This window comes from Taudactylus pleione, unplaced genomic scaffold (assembly GCF_031769625.1).
Source record: "Taudactylus pleione unplaced genomic scaffold, aTauple2 ptg001564l, whole genome shotgun sequence".
NCBI classification, from domain to species: domain Eukaryota; kingdom Metazoa; phylum Chordata; class Amphibia; order Anura; family Myobatrachidae; genus Taudactylus; species Taudactylus pleione.
The window spans coordinates 1,108,303-1,129,623 of record NW_028285961.1 but is presented as its reverse complement, the minus strand read 5'-3'; positions in this window follow the sequence as shown (position 1 = coordinate 1,129,623).

The window sequence follows — 21,321 nt, the reverse complement described above, 5'->3', positions numbered from 1 at the left end:
GGCCCTGCTCGCAGTATAAGCTGGGTACACAATGCACGATCTGGTTAGTGCTATGAGGAGACTGGGGAGTAACAGAGAGGCAGGAGGGCCCTGCTCGCAGTATAAGCTGGGTACACACTGCACGATCTGGTTAGTGCTATGAGGAGACTGGGGAGTAACAGAGAGGCAGGAGGGCCCTGCTCGCAGTATAAGATGGGTACACACTGCACGATCTGGTTAGGGCTATGAGGAGACTGGGGAGTAACAGAGAGGAAGGAGGGCCCTGCTCGCAGTATAAGCTGGGTACACACTGCATGATCTGGTTAGTGCTATGAGGAGACTGGGGAGTAACAGAGAGGAAGGAGGGCCCTGCTCGCAGTATAAGCTGGGTACACACTGCACGATCTGTTTAGTGCTATGAGGTGACTGAGGATTAACAGAGAGGCAGGAGGGCCCTGCTCGCAGTATAAGGTGGGTACACACTGCACGATCTGGTTAGTGCTATGAGGAGACTGGGGAGTAACAGAGAGGCAGGAGGGCACTGCTCACAGTATAAGCTGGGTACACACTGCACAATCTGGTTAGTGCTAGGAGGAGACTGGGGAGTAACAGAGAGGCAGGAGGGCCCTGCTTGCAGTATAAGCTGGGTACACACTGCACGATCTGGTTAGTGCTATGAGGTGACTGAGGAGTAACAGAGAGGCAGGAGGGTCCTGCTCGCAGTATAAGCTGGGTACACACTGCACGATCTGGTTAGTGCTATGAGGAGACTGGGGAGTAACAGAGAGGAAGGAGGGCCCTGCTCGCAGTATAAGCTGGGTACACTGCACGATCTGTTTAGTGCTATGAGGAGACTGGGGAGTAACAGAGAGGCAGGAGGGCCCTGCTTACAGTATAAGCTGGGTACACACTGCACGATCTGTTTAGTGCTATGAGGAGACTGGGGAGTAACAGAGAGGCAGGAGGGCCCTGCTCGCAGTATAAGCTGGGTACACACTGCACGATCTGGTTAGTGCTAGGAGGAAACTGGGGAGTAAGAGAGAGGAAGGAGGGCCCTGCTCGCAGTATAAGCTGGGTACACACTGCACGATCTGGTTAGTGCTATGAGGAGACTGGGGAGTAACAGAGAGGCAGGAGGGCCCTGCTCACAGGATAAAGCTGGGTTACACACTGCACGATCTGGTTAGTGCTATGAGGTGACTGAGGAGTAACAGAGAGGCAGGAGGGCCCTGCTCACAGTATAAGCTGGGTACACACTGCAGAATCTGGTTAGTGCTATGAGGAGACTGGGAAGTAACAGAGAGGCAGGAGGGCCCTGCTCACAGTATAAGCTGGGTACACACTGCACGATCTGGTTAGTGGTATGAGGAGACTGGGGAGTAACAGAGAGGCAGGAGGGCCCTGCTCGCAGTATAAGCTGGGTACACACTGCCCAATCTGGTTAGTGGTATGAGGAGACTGGGAAGTAACAGAGAGGCAGGAGGGCCCTGCTCACAGTATAAGCTGGGTACACACTGCACGATCTGGTTAGTGGTATGCGGAGACTGGGGAGTAACAGAGAGGCAGGAGGGCCCTGCTCGCAGTATAAGCTGGGTACACACTGCCCAATCTGGTTAGTGGTATGAGGAGACTGGGAAGTAACAGAGAGGCAGGAGGGCCCTGATGTCAGTATAAGCTGGGTACACACTGCACGATCTGGTTAGTGCTATGAGGAGACTGGGGAGTAACAGAGAGGCAGGAGGACCCTGCTCGCAGTATAAGCTGGGTACACACTGCACGATCTGGTTAGTGCTATGAGGAGACTGGGGAGTAACAGAGAGGCAGGAGGGCCCTGATGTCAGTATAAGCTGGGTACACACTGCACGATCTGGTTAGTGCTATGATTAGACTGGGGAGTAACAGAGAGGCAGGAGGACCCTACTCGCAGTATAACTGGGTACACACTGCACGATCTGGTTAGTGCGATGAGGAGACTAGGGAGTAACAGAGAGGCAGGAGGGCCCTGCTCGCAGTATAAGCTGGGTACACACTGCACGATCTGGTTAGTGGTATGAGGAGACTGGGGAGTAACAGAGAGGCAGGAGGGCCCTGCTCACAGTATAAGCTGGGTACACACTGCACGATCTGGTTAGCGCTATGAGGAGACTGGGGAGTGACAGAGAGGCAGGAGGGCCCTGCTCACAGTATAAGCTGGGTACACACTGCACGATCTGGTTAGTGCTATGTGGAGACTGGGGAGTAACAGCGAGGCAGGAGGGCCCTGCTCACAGTATAAGCTGGGTACACAGTGCACGATCTGGTTAGTGCTATGTGGAGACTGGGGAGTAACAGAGAGGGAGGAGGGCCCTGCTCGCAGTATAACTGGGTACACACTGCACGATCTGGTAAGTGCTATGAGGAGACTGGGGAGTAACAGAGAGGCAGGAGGGCCCTGCTCGCAGTATAACTGGGTACACACTGCACGATCTGATTAGTACTATGAGGAGACTGGGGAGTAACAGAGAGGCAGGAGGGCCCTGCTCGCGGTATAACTGGGTACACAGTGCACGATCTGGTTAGTGCTATGAGGAGACTGGGGAGTAACAGAGAGGCAGGAGGGCCCTGCTCGCAGTATAAGCTGGGTACACACTGCACGATCTGGTTAGTGCTATGGGGAGACTGGGGAGTAACAGAGAGGCAGGAGGACCGTGCTCGCAGTATAAGCTGGGTTACACACTGCACGATCTGGTTAGTGCTATGCGGAGACTGGGGAGTAACAGAGAGGCAGGAAGGCCCTGCTCGCAGTATAAGCTGGGTACATACTGCACGATCTGGTTAGTGCTATGAGGAGACTGGGGAGTAACAGAGAGGCAGGAGGGCCCTGCTCACAGTATAAGCTGGGTACACACTGCACGATCTGTTTAGTGCTATGAGGTGACTGAGGATTAACAGAGAGGCAGGAGGGCCCTGCTCGCAGTATAAGGTGGGTACACACTGCACGATCTGGTTAGTGCTATGAGGAGACTGGGGAGTAACAGAGAGGCAGGAGGGCACTGCTCACAGTATAAGCTGGGTACACACTGCACAATCTGGTTAGTGCTAGGAGGAGACTGGGGAGTAACAGAGAGGCAGGAGGGCCCTGCTTGCAGTATAAGCTGGGTACACACTGCACGATCTGGTTAGTGCTATGAGGTGACTGAGGAGTAACAGAGAGGCAGGAGGGTCCTGCTCGCAGTATAAGCTGGGTACACACTGCACGATCTGGTTAGTGCTATGAGGAGACTGGGGAGTAACAGAGAGGAAGGAGGGCCCTGCTCGCAGTATAAGCTGGGTACACTGCACGATCTGTTTAGTGCTATGAGGAGACTGGGGAGTAACAGAGAGGCAGGAGGGCCCTGCTTGCAGTATAAGCTGGGTACACACTGCACGATCTGTTTAGTGCTATGAGGAGACTGGGGAGTAACAGAGAGGCAGGAGGGCCCTGCTCGCAGTATAAGCTGGGTACACACTGCACGATCTGGTTAGTGCTAGGAGGAAACTGGGGAGTAAGAGAGAGGAAGGAGGGCCCTGCTCGCAGTATAAGCTGGGTACACACTGCACGATCTGGTTAGTGCTATGAGGAGACTGGGGAGTAACAGAGAGGCAGGAGGGCCCTGCTCACAGGATAAAGCTGGGTTACACACTGCACGATCTGGTTAGTGCTATGAGGTGACTGAGGAGTAACAGAGAGGCAGGAGGGCCCTGCTCACAGTATAAGCTGGGTACACACTGCAGAATCTGGTTAGTGCTATGAGGAGACTGGGAAGTAACAGAGAGGCAGGAGGGCCCTGCTCACAGTATAAGCTGGGTACACACTGCACGATCTGGTTAGTGGTATGAGGAGACTGGGGAGTAACAGAGAGGCAGGAGGGCCCTGCTCGCAGTATAAGCTGGGTACACACTGCCCAATCTGGTTAGTGGCATGAGGAGACTGGGAAGTAACAGAGAGGCAGGAGGGCCCTGCTCACAGTATAAGCTGGGTACACACTGCACGATCTGGTTAGTGGTATGAGGAGACTGGGGAGTAACAGAGAGGCAGGAGGGCCCTGCTCGCAGTATAAGCTGGGTACACACTGCCCAATCTGGTTAGTGGTATGAGGAGACTGGGAAGTAACAGAGAGGCAGGAGGACCCTGCTCGCAGTATAAGCTGGGTACACACTGCACGATCTGGTTAGTGCTATGAGGAGACTGGGGAGTAACAGAGAGGCAGGAGGGCCCTGATGTCAGTATAAGCTGGGTACACACTGCACGATCTGGTTAGTGCTATGATTAGACTGGGGAGTAACAGAGAGGCAGGAGGACCCTACTCGCAGTATAACTGGGTACACACTGCACGATCTGGTTAGTGCGATGAGGAGACTAGGGAGTAACAGAGAGGCAGGAGGGCCCTGCTCGCAGTATAAGCTGGGTACACACTGCACGATCTGGTTAGTGCTATGAGGAGACTGGGGAGTAACAGAGAGGCAGGAGGACCCGGCTCGCAGTATAAGCTGGGTACACACTGCACGATCTGGTTAGTGCTATGAGGAGACTGGGAAGTAGCAGAGAGGCTGGAGGGCCCTGCTCGCAGGAATAAGCTGGGTACACACTGCACGATCTGGTTAGTGCTATGAGGAGACTGGGGAGTGACAGAGAGGCAGGAGGGCCCTGCTCACAGTATAAGCTGGGTACACACTGCACGATCTGGTTAGTGCTATGTGGAGACTGGGGAGTAACAGAGAGGCAGGAGGGCCCTGCTCACAGTATAAGCTGGGTACACAGTGCACGATCTGGTTAGTGCTATGTGGAGACTGGGGAGTAACAGAGAGGGAGGAGGGCCCTGCTCGCAGTATAACTGGGTACACACTGCACGATCTGGTAAGTGCTATGAGGAGACTGGGGAGTAACAGAGAGGCAGGAGGGCCCTGCTCGCAGTATAACTGGGTACACACTGCACTATCTGATTAGTACTTTGAGGAGACTGGGGAGTAACAGAGAGGCAGGAGGGCCCTGCTCGCGGTATAACTGGGTACACAGTGCACGATCTGGTTAGTGCTATGAGGAGACTGGGGAGTAACAGAGAGGCAGGAGGGCCCTGCTCGCAGTATAAGCTGGGTACACACTGCACGATCTGGTTAGTGCTATGGGGAGACTGGGGAGTAACAGAGAGGCAGGAGGACCGTGCTCGCAGTATAAGCTGGGTTACACACTGCACGTTCTGGTTAGTGCTATGCGGAGACTGGGGAGTAACAGAGAGGCAGGAAGGCCCTGCTCGCAGTATAAGCTGGGTACATACTGCACGATCTGGTTAGTGCTATGAGGAGACTGGGGAGTAACAGAGAGGCAGGAGGGCCCTGCTCGCAGTATAAACTGGGTACACATTGCACGATCTGGTTAGTGCTATGAGGTGACTGGGGAGTAACAGAGAGGCAGGAGGGCCCTGCTCGCAGTATAACTGGGTACACACTGCACGATCTGGTTAGTGCTATGAGGTGACTGGGGAGTAACAGAGAGGCAGGAGGGCCCTGCTCGCAGTATAAGCTGGGTACACACTGCACGATCTGGTTAGTGCTATGAGGAGACTGGGGAGTAACAGAGAGGCAGGAGGGCCCTGCTCGCAGTAGAACTGGGTACACACTGCACGATCTGGTTAGTGCTATAAGGTGACTGGGGAGTAACAGAGAGGCAGGAGGGCCCAGCTCGCAGTATAAGCTGGGTACACACTACACGATCTGGTTAGTGCTATGAGGTGACTGAGGAGTAACAGAGAGGCAGGAGGGCCCAGCTCGCAGTATAAGCTGGGTACACACTGCACAATCTGGTTAGTGCTATGAGGTGACTGAGGAGTAACAGAGAGGCAGGAGGGCCCTGCTCACAGTATAAGCTGGGTATACACTGCACGATCTGGTTAGTGCTATGAGGTGACTGGGGAGTAACAGAGAGGCAGGAGGGCCCTGCTCGCAGTATAAGCTGGGTACACACTGCACGATCTGGTTAGTGCTATGAGGTGACTGAGGAGTAACAGAGAGGCAGGAGGGCCCTGCTCGCAGTATAAGCTGGGTACACACTGCACGATCTGGTTAGTGCTATGAGGAGACTGGGGAGTAACAGAGAGGAAGGAGGGCCCTGCTCACAGGATAAAGCTGGGTTACACACTGCACGATCTGGTTAGTGCTATGAGGAGACTGGGGAGTAACAGAGAGGCAGGAGGGCCCTGCTCGCAGTATAAGCTGGGTACACACTGCACGATCTGGTTAGTGCTATGAGGTGACTGCGGAGTAACAGAGAGGCCGGATGGCCCTGCTCGCAGTATAAGCTGGGTACACACTGCACAATCTGGTTAGTGGTATGAGGAGACTGGGGAGTAACAGAGAGGTAGGAGGGCCCTGCTCGCAGTATAAGCTGGGTACACATTGCACGATCTGGTTAGTGCTATAAGGAGACTGGGGAGTAACAGAGAGGCAGAAGGGCTCTGCTCACAGGAATAATCTGGGTACACACTGCACGATCTGGTTAGTGCTATGAGGAGAGTGGGGAGTAACAGAGAGGCAGGAGGGCCCTGCTCGCAGTATAAGCTGGGTACACATTGCACGATCTGGTTAGTGCTATGAGGAGACTGGGGAGTAACAGAGAGGCAAGAGGGCCCTGCTCGCAGTATAAGCTGGGTACACACTGCACGATCTGGTTAGTGCTATGAGGAGACTGGGGAGTAACAGAGATGCAGGAGGGCCCTGCTCGCAGTATAAGATGGGTACACACTGCACGATCTGGTTAGTGCTATAAGGAGACTGGGGAGTAACAGAGTGGCCGGAGGGCCCTGCTCACAGGAATAAGCTGGGTACACACTGCACGATCTGGTTAGTGCTATGAGGAGACTGGGGAGTAACAGAGAGGCAGGAGGGCCCTGCTCGCAGTATAAGCTGGGTACACACTGCACGATCTGGTTAGTGCTATGAGGTGACTGAGGATTAACAGAGAGGCAGGAGGGCCCTGCTCGCAGTATAAGCTGGGTACACACTGCACGATCTGGTTAGTGGTATGAGGAGACTGGGGAGTAACAGAGAGGCAGGAGTGCCCTGCTCACAGGATAAAGCTGGGTACACACTGCACGATCTGGTTAGTGCTATGAGGAGACTGGGGAGTAACAGAGAGGCAGGAGGGCCCTGCTCACAGTATAAGCTGGTTACACACTGCACGATCTGGTTAGTGCTATGAGGAGACTGGGGAGTAACAGAGAGGCAGGAGGGCCCTGCTCACAGTATAAGCTGGGTACACACTGCACGATCTGGTTAGTGCTATGAGGAGACTGGGGAGTAACAGAGAGGCAGGAGGGCCCTGCTCGCAGGATAAGCTGGGTACACATTGCTCGATCTGGTTATTGCTATGAGGAGACTGGGGAGTAACAGAGAGGCAGGAGGGCCCTGCTCGCAGTATAAGCTGGGTACATACTGCACGATCTGGTTAGTGCTATGAGGAGACTGGGGAGTAACAGAGAGGCAGGAGGGCCCTGCTCGCAGTATAAGCTGGGTACACATTGCACGATTTGGTTAGTGCTATGAGGTGACTGGGGAGTAACAGAGAGGCAGGAGGGCCCTGCTCGCAGTATAACTGGGTACACACTGCACGATCTGGTTAGTGCTATGAGGTGACTGGGGAGTAACAGAGAGGCAGGAGGGCCCTGCTCGCAGTATAAGCTGGGTACACACTGCACGATCTGGTTAGTGCTATGAGGTGACTGAGGAGTAACAGAGAGGCAGAAGGGCCCAGCTCGCAGTATAAGCTGGGTACACACTGCACAATCTGGTTAGTGCTATGAGGTGACTGAGGAGTAACAGAGAGGCAGGAGGGCCCTGCTCACAGTATAAGCTGGGTATACACTGCACGATCTGGTTAGTGCTATGAGGTGACTGGGGAGTAACAGAGAGGCAGGAGGGCCCTGCTCGCAGTATAAGCTGGGTACACACTGCACGATCTGGTTAGTGCTATGAGGTGACTGAGGAGTAACAGAGAGGCAGGAGGGCCCTGCTCGCAGTATAAGCTGGGTACACACTGCACGATCTGGTTAGTGCTATGAGGAGACTGGGGAGTAACAGAGAGGAAGGAGGGCCCTGCTCACAGGATAAAGCTGGGTTACACACTGCACGATCTGGTTAGTGCTATGAGGAGACTGGGGAGTAACAGAGAGGCAGGAGGGCCCTGCTCGCAGTATAAGCTGGGTACACACTGCACGATCTGGTTAGTGCTATGAGGTGACTGCGGAGTAACAGAGAGGCCGGATGGCCCTGCTCGCAGTATAAGCTGGGTACACACTGCACAATCTGGTTAGTGGTATGAGGAGACTGGGGAGTAACAGAGAGGCAGGAGGGCCCTGCTCGCAGTATAAGCTGGGTACACATTGCACGATCTGGTTAGTGCTATAAGGAGACTGGGGAGTAACAGAGAGGCAGAAGGGCTCTGCTCACAGGAATAATCTGGGTACACACTGCACGATCTGGTTAGTGCTATGAGGAGAGTGGGGAGTAACAGAGAGGCAGGAGGGCCCTGCTCGCAGTATAAGCTGGGTACACATTGCACGATCTGTTTAGTGCTATGAGGAGACTGGGGAGTAACAGAGAGGCAAGAGGGCCCTGCTCGCAGTATAAGCTGGGTACACACTGCACGATCTGGTTAGTGCTATGAGGAGAGTGGGGAGTAACAGAGAGGCAGGAGGGCCCTGCTCGCAGTATAAGCTGGGTACACACTGCACGATCTGGTTAGTGCTATGAGGAGACTGGGGAGTAACAGAGATGCAGGAGGGCCCTGCTCGCAGTATAAGATGGGTACACACTGCACGATCTGGTTAGTGCTATAAGGAGACTGGGGAGAAACAGAGTGGCCGGAGGGCCCTGCTCACAGGAATAAGCTGGGTACACACTGCACGATCTGGTTAGTGCTATGAGGAGACTGGGGAGTAACAGAGAGGCAGGAGGGCCCTGCTCGCAGTATAAGCTGGGTACACACTGCACGATCTGGTTAGTGCTATGAGGTGACTGAGGATTAACAGAGAGGCAGGAGGGCCCTGCTCGCAGTATAAGCTGGGTACACACTGCACGATCTGGTTAGTGGTATGAGGAGACTGGGGAGTAACAGAGAGGCAGGAGGGCCCTGCTCACAGGATAAAGCTGGGTACACACTGCACGATCTGGTTAGTGCTATGAGGAGACTGGGGAGTAACAGAGAGGCAGGAGGGCCCTGCTCACAGTATAAGCTGGTTACACACTGCACGATCTGGTTAGTGCTATGAGGAGACTGGGGAGTAACAGAGAGGCAGGAGGGCCCTGCTCACAGTATAAGCTGGGTACACACTGCACGATCTGGTTAGTGCTACGAGGAGACTGGGGAGTAACAGAGAGGCAGGAGGGCCCTGCTCGCAGGATAAGCTGGGTACACATTGCTCGATCTGGTTATTGCTATGAGGAGACTGGGGAGTAACAGAGAGGCAGGAGGGCCCTGCTCTCAGTATAAGCTGGGTACACATTGCACGATCTGGTTAGTGCTATGAGGAGACTGGGGAGTAACAGAGAGGCAGGAGGGCCCTGCTCGCAGTATAAGCTGGGTACACACTGCACAATCTGGTTAGTGCTATGAGGAGACTGGGGAGTAACAGAGAGGCAGGAGGGCCCTGCTCACAGTATAAGCTGGGTACACACTGCACGATCTGGTTAGTGCTATGAGGAGACTGGGGAGTAACAGAGAGGCAGGAGGGCCCTGCTCACAGTATAAGCTGGGTACACACTGTACGATCTGGTTAGTGCTATGAGGAGACTGGGGAGTAAGAGAGAGGGAGGAGGGCCCTGCTCGCAGGATAAGCTGGGTACACACTGCACGATCTGGTTAGTGCTATGAGGTGACTGGGGAGTAACAGAGAGGCAGGAGGGCCCTGATGTCAGTATAAGCTGGGTACACACTGCACGATCTGGTTACTGCTATGAGGAGACTGGGGAGTAACAGAGAGGCAGGAGGACCCTGCTCGCAGTATAAGCTGGGTACACACTGCACAATCTGGTTAGTGGTATGAGGAGACTGGGGAGTAACAGAGAGGCAGGAGGGAAAAGCTCGCAGTATAACTGGGTACACACTGCACGATCTGGTTAGTGCTATGAGGAGACTGGGGAGTAACAGAGAGGCAGGAGGGCCCTGCTCACAGTATAAGCTGGGTACACACTGCATGATCTGGTTAGTACTATGAGGAGACTGGGGAGTAACAGAGAGGCAGGAGGGCCCTGCTCACAGGATAAAGCTGGGTACACACTGCATGATCTGGTTAGTGCTATGAGGAGACTGGGGAGTAACAGAGAGGCATGAGGGCCCTGCTTACAGTATAAGCTGGGTACACACTGCATGATCTGGTTAGTGGTATGAGGAGACTGGGGAGTAACAGAGAGGCAGGAGGGCCCTGCTCGCAGTATAAGCTGGGTACACACTGCACGATCTGGTTAGTGCTATGGGGAGACTGGGGAGTAACAGAGAGGCAGGAGGGCCCTGCTCACAGTATAAGCTGGGTACACACTGCACGATCTGGTTATTGCTATGAGGAGACTGGGGAGTAACAGAGAGGCAGGAGGGCCCTGATGTCAGTATAAGCTGGGTACACACTGCACGATCTGGTTAGTGCTATGAGGAGATTGGGGAGTAACAGAGAGGCAGGAGGACCCTGCTCGCAGTATAACTGGGTACACACTGCACGATCTGGTTAGTGCGATGAGGAGACTGGGGAGTAACAGAGAGGCAGGAGGGCCCTGCTCGCAGTATAAGCTGGGTACACACTGCACGATCTGGTTAGTGGTATGAGGAGACTGGGGAGTAACAGAGAGGCAGGAGGGAAAAGCTCGCAGTATAACTGGGTACACACTGCACGATCTGGTTAGTGCTATGAGGAGACTGGGGAGTAACAGAGAGGCAGGAGGGCCCTGCTCACAGTATAAGCTGGGTACACACTGCACGATCTGGTTAGTACTATGAGGAGACTGGGGAGTAACAGAGAGGCAGGAGGGCCCTGCTCGCAGTATAAGCTGGGTACACACTGCATGATCTGGTTAGTGGTATGAGGAGACTGGGGAGTAACAGAGAGGCAGGAGGGCCCTGCTCGCAGTATAAGCTGGGTACACACTGCACGATCTGGTTAGTGCTATGAGGTGACTGAGGAGTAACAGAGAGGCAGGAGGGCCCTGCTCGCAGTATAAGCTGGGTACACACTGCACAATCTGGTTAGTGCTATGAGGTGACTGAGGAGTAACAGAGAGGCAGGAGGGCCCTGCTCACAGTATAAGCTGGGTATACACTGCACAATCTGGTTAGTGCTATGAGGAGACTGGGGAGTAACAGAGAGGAAGGAGGGCCCTGCTCACAGGATAAAGCTGGGTTACACACTGCACGATCTGGTTAGTGCTATGAGGAGACTGGGGAGTAACAGAGAGGCAGGAGGGCCCTGCTCACAGTATAAGCTGGGTACACATTGCACGATCTGGTTAGTGCTATGAGGAGACTGGGGAGTAACAGAGAGGCAGGAGGGCCCTGCTCGCAGTATAAGCTGGGTACACACTGCACGATCTGGTAGTGCTATGAGGTGACTGGGGAGTAACAGAGAGGCCGGAGGGCCCTGCTCGCAGTATAAGCTGGGTACACACTGCACAATCTGGTTAGTGGTATGAGGAGACTGGGGAGTAACAGAGAGGTAGGAGGGCCCTGCTCGCAGTATAAGCTCGGTATACACTGCACGATCTGGTTAGTGGTATGAGGAGACTGGGGTGTAACAGAGAGGCAGGAGGGCCCTGCTCGCAGTATAAGCTGGGTACACAATGCACGATCTGGTTAGTGCTATGAGGAGACTGGGGAGTAACAGAGAGGCAGGAGGGCCCTGCTCGCAGTATAAGCTGGGTACACACTGCACGATCTGGTTAGTGCTATGAGGAGACTGGGGAGTAACAGAGAGGCAGGAGGGCCCTGCTCGCAGTATAAGATGGGTACACACTGCACGATCTGGTTAGGGCTATGAGGAGACTGGGGAGTAACAGAGAGGAAGGAGGGCCCTGCTCGCAGTATAAGCTGGGTACACACTGCATGATCTGGTTAGTGCTATGAGGAGACTGGGGAGTAACAGAGAGGAAGGAGGGCCCTGCTCGCAGTATAAGCTGGGTACACACTGCACGATCTGTTTAGTGCTATGAGGTGACTGAGGATTAACAGAGAGGCAGGAGGGCCCTGCTCGCAGTATAAGGTGGGTACACACTGCACGATCTGGTTAGTGCTATGAGGAGACTGGGGAGTAACAGAGAGGCAGGAGGGCACTGCTCACAGTATAAGCTGGGTACACACTGCACAATCTGGTTAGTGCTAGGAGGAGACTGGGGAGTAACAGAGAGGCAGGAGGGCCCTGCTTGCAGTATACGCTGGGTACACACTGCACGATCTGGTTAGTGCTATGAGGTGACTGAGGAGTAACAGAGAGGCAGGAGGGTCCTGCTCGCAGTATAAGCTGGGTACACACTGCACGATCTGGTTAGTGCTATGAGGAGACTGGGGAGTAACAGAGAGGAAGGAGGGCCCTGCTCGCAGTATAAGCTGGGTACACTGCACGATCTGTTTAGTGCTATGAGGAGACTGGGGAGTAACAGAGAGGCAGGAGGGCCCTGCTTGCAGTATAAGCTGGGTACACACTGCACGATCTGTTTAGTGCTATGAGGAGACTGGGGAGTAACAGAGAGGCAGGAGGGCCCTGCTCGCAGTATAAGCTGGGTACACACTGCACGATCTGGTTAGTGCTAGGAGGAAACTGGGGAGTAAGAGAGAGGAAGGAGGGCCCTGCTCGCAGTATAAGCTGGGTACACACTGCACGATCTGGTTAGTGCTATGAGGAGACTGGGGAGTAACAGAGAGGCAGGAGGGCCCTGCTCACAGGATAAAGCTGGGTTACACACTGCACGATCTGGTTAGTGCTATGAGGTGACTGAGGAGTAACAGAGAGGCAGGAGGGCCCTGCTCACAGTATAAGCTGGGTACACACTGCAGAATCTGGTTAGTGCTATGAGGAGACTGGGAAGTAACAGAGAGGCAGGAGGGCCCTGCTCACAGTATAAGCTGGGTACACACTGCACGATCTGGTTAGTGGTATGAGGAGACTGGGGAGTAACAGAGAGGCAGGAGGGCCCTGCTCGCAGTATAAGCTGGGTACACACTGCCCAATCTGGTTAGTGGTATGAGGAGACTGGGAAGTAACAGAGAGGCAGGAGGGCCCTGCTCACAGTATAAGCTGGGTACACACTGCACGATCTGGTTAGTGGTATGAGGAGACTGGGGAGTAACAGAGAGGCAGGAGGGCCCTGCTCGCAGTATAAGCTGGGTACACACTGCCCAATCTGGTTAGTGGTATGAGGAGACTGGGAAGTAACAGAGAGGCAGGAGGGCCCTGATGTCAGTATAAGCTGGGTACACACTGCACGATCTGGTTAGTGCTATGAGGAGACTGGGGAGTAACAGAGAGGCAGGAGGACCCTGCTCGCAGTATAAGCTGGGTACACACTGCACGATCTGGTTAGTGCTATGAGGAGACTGGGGAGTAACAGAGAGGCAGGAGGGCCCTGATGTCAGTATAAGCTGGGTACACACTGCACGATCTGGTTAGTGCTATGATTAGACTGGGGAGTAACAGAGAGGCAGGAGGACCCTACTCGCAGTATAACTGGGTACACACTGCACGATCTGGTTAGTGCGATGAGGAGACTAGGGAGTAACAGAGAGGCAGGAGGGCCCTGCTCGCAGTATAAGCTGGGTACACACTGCACGATCTGGTTAGTGGTATGAGGAGACTGGGGAGTAACAGAGAGGCAGGAGGGCCCTGCTCACAGTATAAGCTGGGTACACACTGCACGATCTGGTTAGTGCTATGAGGAGACTGGGGAGTGACAGAGAGGCAGGAGGGCCCTGCTCACAGTATAAGCTGGGTACACACTGCACGATCTGGTTAGTGCTATGTGGAGACTGGGGAGTAACAGAGAGGCAGGAGGGCCCTGCTCACAGTATAAGCTGGGTACACAGTGCACGATCTGGTTAGTGCTATGTGGAGACTGGGGAGTAACAGAGAGGGAGGAGGGCCCTGCTCGCAGTATAACTGGGTACACACTGCACGATCTGGTAAGTGCTATGAGGAGACTGGGGAGTAACAGAGAGGCAGGAGGGCCCTGCTCGCAGTATAACTGGGTACACACTGCACTATCTGATTAGTACTATGAGGAGACTGGGGAGTAACAGAGAGGCAGGAGGGCCCTGCTCGCGGTATAACTGGGTACACAGTGCACGATCTGGTTAGTGCTATGAGGAGACTGGGGAGTAACAGAGAGGCAGGAGGGCCCTGCTCGCAGTATAAGCTGGGTACACACTGCACGATCTGGTTAGTGCTATGGGGAGACTGGGGAGTAACAGAGAGGCAGGAGGACCGTGCTCGCAGTATAAGCTGGGTTACACACTGCACGATCTGGTTAGTGCTATGCGGAGACTGGGGAGTAACAGAGAGGCAGGAAGGCCCTGCTCGCAGTATAAGCTGGGTACATACTGCACGATCTGGTTAGTGCTATGAGGAGACTGGGGAGTAACAGAGAGGCAGGAGGGCCCTGCTCACAGTATAAGCTGGGTACACACTGCACGATCTGTTTAGTGCTATGAGGTGACTGAGGATTAACAGAGAGGCAGGAGGGCCCTGCTCGCAGTATAAGGTGGGTACACACTGCACGATCTGGTTAGTGCTATGAGGAGACTGGGGAGTAACAGAGAGGCAGGAGGGCACTGCTCACAGTATAAGCTGGGTACACACTGCACAATCTGGTTAGTGCTAGGAGGAGACTGGGGAGTAACAGAGAGGCAGGAGGGCCCTGCTTGCAGTATAAGCTGGGTACACACTGCACGATCTGGTTAGTGCTATGAGGTGACTGAGGAGTAACAGAGAGGCAGGAGGGTCCTGCTCGCAGTATAAGCTGGGTACACACTGCACGATCTGGTTAGTGCTATGAGGAGACTGGGGAGTAACAGAGAGGAAGGAGGGCCCTGCTCGCAGTATAAGCTGGGTACACTGCACGATCTGTTTAGTGCTATGAGGAGACTGGGGAGTAACAGAGAGGCAGGAGGGCCCTGCTTGCAGTATAAGCTGGGTACACACTGCACGATCTGTTTAGTGCTATGAGGAGACTGGGGAGTAACAGAGAGGCAGGAGGGCCCTGCTCGCAGTATAAGCTGGGTACACACTGCACGATCTGGTTAGTGCTAGGAGGAAACTGGGGAGTAAGAGAGAGGAAGGAGGGCCCTGCTCGCAGTATAAGCTGGGTACACACTGCACGATCTGGTTAGTGCTATGAGGAGACTGGGGAGTAACAGAGAGGCAGGAGGGCCCTGCTCACAGGATAAAGCTGGGTTACACACTGCACGATCTGGTTAGTGCTATGAGGTGACTGAGGAGTAACAGAGAGGCAGGAGGGCCCTGCTCACAGTATAAGCTGGGTACACACTGCAGAATCTGGTTAGTGCTATGAGGAGACTGGGAAGTAACAGAGAGGCAGGAGGGCCCTGCTCACAGTATAAGCTGGGTACACACTGCACGATCTGGTTAGTGGTATGAGGAGACTGGGGAGTAACAGAGAGGCAGGAGGGCCCTGCTCGCAGTATAAGCTGGGTACACACTGCCCAATCTGGTTAGTGGCATGAGGAGACTGGGAAGTAACAGAGAGGCAGGAGGGCCCTGCTCACAGTATAAGCTGGGTACACACTGCACGATCTGGTTAGTGGTATGAGGAGACTGGGGAGTAACAGAGAGGCAGGAGGACCCTGCTCGCAGTATAAGCTGGGTACACACTGCACGATCTGGTTAGTGCTATGAGGAGACTGGGGAGTAACAGAGAGGCAGGAGGGCCCTGATGTCAGTATAAGCTGGGTACACACTGCACGATCTGGTTAGTGCTATGATTAGACTGGGGAGTAACAGAGAGGCAGGAGGACCCTACTCGCAGTATAACTGGGTACACACTGCACGATCTGGTTAGTGCGATGAGGAGACTAGGGAGTAACAGAGAGGCAGGAGGGCCCTGCTCGCAGTATAAGCTGGGTACACACTGCACGATCTGGTTAGTGGTATGAGGAGACTGGGGAGTAACAGAGAGGCAGGAGGGCCCTGCTCACAGTATAAGCTGGGTACACACTGCACGATCTGGTTAGTGCTATGAGGAGACTGGGGAGTAACAGAGAGGCAGGAGGACCCGGCTCGCAGTATAAGCTGGGTACACACTGCACGATCTGGTTAGTGCTATGAGGAGACTGGGAAGTAGCAGAGAGGCTGGAGGGCCCTGCTCGCAGGAATAAGCTGGGTACACACTGCACGATCTGGTTAGTGCTATGAGGAGACTGGGGAGTGACAGAGAGGCAGGAGGGCCCTGCTCACAGTATAAGCTGGGTACACACTGCACGATCTGGTTAGTGCTATGTGGAGACTGGGGAGTAACAGAGAGGCAGGAGGGCCCTGCTCACAGTATAAGCTGGGTACACAGTGCACGATCTGGTTAGTGCTATGTGGAGACTGGGGAGTAACAGAGAGGGAGGAGGGCCCTGCTCGCAGTATAACTGGGTACACACTGCACGATCTGGTAAGTGCTATGAGGAGACTGGGGAGTAACAGAGAGGCAGGAGGGCCCTGCTCGCAGTATAACTGGGTACACACTGCACTATCTGATTAGTACTATGAGAAGACTGGGGAGTAACAGAGAGGCAGGAGGGCCCTGCTCGCGGTATAACTGGGTACACAGTGCACGATCTGGTTAGTGCTATGAGGAGACTGGGGAGTAACAGAGAGGCAGGAGGGCCCTGCTCGCAGTATAAGCTGGGTACACACTGCACGATCTGGTTAGTGCTATGGGGAGACTGGGGAGTAACAGAGAGGCAGGAGGACCGTGCTCGCAGTATAAGCTGGGTTACACACTGCACGATCTGGTTAGTGCTATGCGGAGACTGGGGAGTAACAGAGAGGCAGGAAGGCCCTGCTCGCAGTATAAGCTGGGTACATACTGCACGATCTGGTTAGTGCTATGAGGAGACTGGGGAGTAACAGAGAGGCAGGAGGGCCCTGCTCGCAGTATAAACTGGGTACACATTGCACGATCTGGTTAGTGCTATGAGGTGACTGGGGAGTAACAGAGAGGCAGGAGGGCCCTGCTCGCAGTATAACTGGGTACACACTGCACGATCTGGTTAGTGCTATGAGGTGACTGGGGAGTAACAGAGAGGCAGGAGGGCCCTGCTCGCAGTATAAGCTGGGTACACACTGCACGATCTGGTTAGTGCTATGAGGAGACTGGGGAGTAACAGAGAGGCAGGAGGGCCCTGCTCGCAGTAGAACTGGGTACACACTGCACGATCTGGTTAGTGCTATAAGGTGACTGGGGAGTAACAGAGAGGCAGGAGGGCCCTGCTCGCAGTATAAGCTGGGTACACACTACACGATCTGGTTAGTGCTATGAGGTGACTGAGGAGTAACAGAGAGGCAGGAGGGCCCAGCTCACAGTATAAGCTGGGTATACACTGCACGATCTGGTTAGTGCTATGAGGTGACTGGGGAGTAACAGAGAGGTAGGAGGGCCCTGCTCGCAGTATAAGCTGGGTACACACTGCACGATCTGGTTAGTGCTATGAGGTGACTGAGGAGTAACAGAGAGGCAGGAGGGCCCTGCTCGCAGTATAAGCTGGGTACACACTGCACGATCTGGTTAGTGCTATGAGGAGACTGGGGAGTAACAGAGAGGAAGGAGGGCCCTGCTCACAGGATAAAGCTGGGTTACACACTGCACGATCTGGTTAGTGCTATGAGGAGACTGGGGAGTAACAGAGAGGCAGGAGGGCCCTGCTCGCAGTATAAGCTGGGTACACACTGCACGATCTGGTTAGTGCTATGAGGTGACTGCGGAGTAACAGAGAGGCCGGATGGCCCTGCTCGCAGTATAAGCTGGGTACACACTGCACAATCTGGTTAGTGGTATGAGGAGACTGGGGAGTAACAGAGAGGTAGGAGGGCCCTGCTCGCAGTATAAGCTGGGTACACATTGCACGATCTGGTTAGTGCTATAAGGAGACTGGGGAGTAACAGAGAGGCAGAAGGGCTCTGCTCACAGGAATAATCTGGGTACACACTGCACGATCTGGTTAGTGCTATGAGGAGAGTGGGGAGTAACAGAGAGGCAGGAGGGCCCTGCTCGCAGTATAAGCTGGGTACACATTGCACGATCTGGTTAGTGCTATGAGGAGACTGGGGAGTAACAGAGAGGCAAGAGGGCCCTGCTCGCAGTATAAGCTGGGTACACACTGCACGATCTGGTTAGTGCTATGAGGAGACTGGGGAGTAACAGAGATGCAGGAGGGCCCTGCTCGCAGTATAAGATGGGTACACACTGCACGATCTGGTTAGTGCTATAAGGAGACTGGGGAGTAACAGAGTGGCCGGAGGGCCCTGCTCACAGGAATAAGCTGGGTACACACTGCACGATCTGGTTAGTGCTATGAGGAGACTGGGGAGTAACAGAGAGGCAGGAGGGCCCTGCTCGCAGTATAAGCTGGGTACACACTGCACGATCTGGTTAGTGCTATGAGGTGACTGAGGATTAACAGAGAGGCAGGAGGGCCCTGCTCGCAGTATAAGCTGGGTACACACTGCACGATCTGGTTAGTGGTATGAGGAGACTGGGGAGTAACAGAGAGGCAGGAGTGCCCTGCTCACAGGATAAAGCTGGGTACACACTGCACGATCTGGTTAGTGCTATGAGGAGACTGGGGAGTAACAGAGAGGCAGGAGGGCCCTGCTCACAGTATAAGCTGGTTACACACTGCACGATCTGGTTAGTGCTATGAGGAGACTGGGGAGTAACAGAGAGGCAGGAGGGCCCTGCTCACAGTATAAGCTGGGTACACACTGCACGATCTGGTTAGTGCTATGAGGAGACTGGGGAGTAACAGAGAGGCAGGAGGGCCCTGCTCGCAGGATAAGCTGGGTACACATTGCTCGATCTGGTTATTGCTATGAGGAGACTGGGGAGTAACAGAGAGGCAGGAGGGCCCTGCTCGCAGTATAAGCTGGGTACATACTGCACGATCTGGTTAGTGCTATGAGGAGACTGGGGAGTAACAGAGAGGCAGGAGGGCCCTGCTCGCAGTATAAGCTGGGTACACATTGCACGATTTGGTTAGTGCTATGAGGTGACTGGGGAGTAACAGAGAGGCAGGAGGGCCCTGCTCGCAGTATAACTGGGTACACACTGCACGATCTGGTTAGTGCTATGAGGTGACTGGGGAGTAACAGAGAGGCAGGAGGGCCCTGCTCGCAGTATAAGCTGGGTACACACTGCACGATCTGGTTAGTGCTATGAGGTGACTGAGGAGTAACAGAGAGGCAGAAGGGCCCAGCTCGCAGTATAAGCTGGGTACACACTGCACAATCTGGTTAGTGCTATGAGGTGACTGAGGAGTAACAGAGAGGCAGGAGGGCCCTGCTCACAGTATAAGCTGGGTATACACTGCACGATCTGGTTAGTGCTATGAGGTGACTGGGGAGTAACAGAGAGGCAGGAGGGCCCTGCTCGCAGTATAAGCTGGGTACACACTGCACGATCTGGTTAGTGCTATGAGGTGACTGAGGAGTAACAGAGAGGCAGGAGGGCCCTGCTCGCAGTATAAGCTGGGTACACACTGCACGATCTGGTTAGTGCTATGAGGAGACTGGGGAGTAACAGAGAGGAAGGAGGGCCCTGCTCACAGGATAAAGCTGGGTTACACACTGCACGATCTGGTTAGTGCTATGAGGAGACTGGGGAGTAACAGAGAGGCAGGAGGGCCCTGCTCGCAGTATAAGCTGGGTACACACTGCACGATCTGGTTAGTGCTATGAGGTGACTGCGGAGTAACAGAGAGGCCGGATGGCCCTGCTCGCAGTATAAGCTGGGTACACACTGCACAATCTGGTTAGTGGTATGAGGAGACTGGGGAGTAACAGAGAGGCAGGAGGGCCCTGCTCGCAGTATAAGCTGGGTACACATTGCACGATCTGGTTAGTGCTATAAGGAGACTGGGGAGTAATAGAGAGGCAGAAGGGCTCTGCTCACAGGAATAATCTGGGTACACACTGCACGATCTGGTTAGTGCTATGAGGAGAGTGGGGAGTAACAGAGAGGCAGGAGGGCCCTGCTCGCAGTATAAGCTGGGTACACATTGCACGATCTGGTTAGTGCTATGAGGAGACTGGGGAGTAACAGAGAGGCAAGAGGGCCCTGCTCGCAGTATAAGCTGGGTACACACTGCACGATCTGGTTAGTGCTATGAGGAGACTGGGGAGTAACAGAGATGCAGGAGGGCCCTGCTCGCAGTATAAGATGGGTACACACTGCACGATCTGGTTAGTGCTATAAGGAGACTGGGGAGAAACAGAGTGGCCGGAGGGCCCTGCTCACAGGAATAAGCTGGGTACACACTGCACGATCTGGTTAGTGCTATGAGGAGACTGGGGAGTAACAGAGAGGCAGGAGGGCCCTGCTCGCAGTATAAGCTGGGTACACACTGCACGATCTGGTTAGTGCTATGAGGTGACTGAGGATTAACAGAGAGGCAGGAGGGCCCTGCTCGCAGTATAAGCTGGGTACACACTGCACGATCTGGTTAGTGGTATGAGGAGACTGGGGAGTAACAGAGAGGCAGGAGGGCCCTGCTCACAGGATAAAGCTGGGTACACACTGCACGATCTGGTTAGTGCTATGAGGAGAGTGGGGAGTAACAGAGAGGCAGGAGGGCCCTGCTCACAGTATAAGCTGGTTACACACTGCACGATCTGGTTAGTGCTATGAGGAGACTGGGGAGTAACAGAGAGGCAGGAGGGCCCTGCTCACAGTATAAGCTGGGTACACACTGCACGATCTGGTTAGTGCTACGAGGAGACTGGGGAGTAACAGAGAGGCAGGAGGGCCCTGCTCGCAGGATAAGCTGGGTACACATTGCTCGATCTGGTTATTGCTATGAGGAGACTGGGGAGTAACAGAGAGGCAGGAGGGCCCTGCTCTCAGTATAAGCTGGGTACACATTGCACGATCTGGTTAGTGCTATGAGGAGACTGGGGAGTAACAGAGAGGCAGGAGGGCCCTGCTCGCAGTATAAGCTGGGTACACACTGCACAATCTGGTTAGTGCTATGAGGAGACTGGGGAGTAACAGAGAGGCAGGAGGGCCCTGCTCACAGTATAAGCTGGGTACACACTGCACGATCTGGTTAGTGCTATGAGGAGACTGGGGAGTAACAGA